Genomic DNA, 1,846 nt, shown 5'->3' with positions numbered 1-1,846 from the left:
CACAAATACTGCCTAAACAAAATACTGATTTTGTGCACTTTATTTACTGTACCAATATTTTAAATTGGCCTTTGAATGGCCAGTACGTGTGCTCATTGGCGCCCTTTCAGCTGGTGGCACCCTAGGCGACCGCCTAGCTCGCCTATGCCTAGAAACGGCCCTGCACGCATGCACGCACGCACACACACACACTCTCTCACTCACACACACACTCTCTCACTCTCACACACACTCTCTCACTCTCACTCTCACACACACACTCACACTCTCACACACACACTCACACAGGAGTCTCATCAGCTGAACAGTTCACCAGCAGACGACTTCCACAGCAGCTCAGCACTCAGCACCACTAGCATTTTTAAAGTGAAAGTGACGTGACATGTGACATTTGTCTTAAAGTCAGCATGAAACTCAAGCTGCAACCGACTTTACTGTTTTGTATTACATTTCTGAGTGAAACAACTATTGAACAAAAAAACAAATGGTTGTTGATTGGGTTGTAAAAAAGTGAGTGTTGAGTGGAAAAGTGGGCTCATCAGGCTGATCTGATGATGGGTTCAAAACAAAATCAAACAAGATGATTCATGCAGAAAAGCAGCAAAGGTCTTTACCAACGAGTCGTTGAATTATTCACTCAACCAATTTGTTCAGAAACACAGATTCATTCAGTAACGCTGTGTTGCTTGGAGACGTGCAACTGTTTTGCCATGGCTTTGTTTGGAACTATTTTTGGGGGAAAAAAATTTTAATAAACTGTTTTTATTTTATTACTGACTGTTCACTTGTCTTCAATGATGTCTAAACTATTTCAGGTTAGGCTAGTAGTTTTTGCTGTAGTACTGAAATGAGTCAAAACAATGAAAACTATAACTATTTTTATTTTATTTAGTTTGCTGTGGCAGGGCTATTTTTTATATTATTTGTAATTTTCTCTGCAGAAATACCTCCCACTAACTCTAGAATGATTCATTCTTTCAAATAAAGTTATTGAAGTCATCTGGTGAAAAGTCTTGTATTTTTTCATACTGCACTGTCAGTTTTTTCCAATATGCTGCAGGCCTCCTCTGTAAGGGAGTGAAGTGCGAGTGTCGCGCGGTGGCGCTCACATGTGTGCGCTTGAGCCTCTGATGAGGTGAACAGCAGACAGCAAGGCATCTCATAAAACATCAAACTGTGTGATGGTCAGCATCCGTACCTTCACGTACTGACCGGCGAAGTGAGTGACCTCTCTGCAGTAAAGACGCCGGATGAGTCCACGGGGCAGACGGGAGCCGAGTCTCTCTGGATGATGTTATAGTCCATACAGACGCGGTAATCATCCTGTGGACAGAGGAGCACAACAGCCGTCACACTCAATTACAGAACAACAGGGGAATAAACCTCTACACGACACACTGGAGAATCAGCCCAACACAACATCCTGCTCAGAGACATGAGGAACTACAGCGCAAAACAACCTGAGGAGAGCAGCGCGTCAGAGACACTGCTTCACGCTGCAGGATCTCCGCAACACTAAAGACTGTTTATTATTATTTTCATTAATAAAGACTTGACGCTGAGTGTCACCATCCACAACGAGATAAACTCACCGCCACAGCGACTGAGCTGCTGTGCGGTTGCTAGGGTGATCTCAGGGTGTTCGTCAGAGTGTTGCTATGCAGTTGCTAGGGTGTTCTCAGGGTGTTCGTCAGAGTGTTGCTATGCGGTTGCTAGGGTGTTCTCAGGGTGTTCGTCAGAGTGTTGCTATGCGGTTGCTAGGGTGTTCTCGGGGTGTTCGTCAGAGTGTTGCTATGAGGTTGCTAGGGTGTTCGTCAGTGTTGCTATGCGGTTGCTAGGGTGTTCT

The 1,846-nt window shown here is 44.7% G+C and overlaps 1 pseudogene; it reads right to left on the bottom strand.

Annotated features, from left to right (window-relative positions):
• Positions 1 to 1,846, bottom strand: part of LOC107677939 (isoleucine--tRNA ligase, cytoplasmic-like) — a 75,890-nt pseudogene that overhangs the window by 43,749 nt on the left and 30,295 nt on the right.

The sequence above is a fragment of the Sinocyclocheilus anshuiensis genome, unplaced genomic scaffold (genome assembly GCF_001515605.1).
Source record: "Sinocyclocheilus anshuiensis isolate Anshui unplaced genomic scaffold, SAMN03320099.WGS_v1.1 scaffold1254, whole genome shotgun sequence".
Lineage (NCBI taxonomy): Eukaryota > Metazoa > Chordata > Actinopteri > Cypriniformes > Cyprinidae > Sinocyclocheilus > Sinocyclocheilus anshuiensis.
This window is presented reverse-complemented; position numbering and strand designations above follow the sequence as displayed.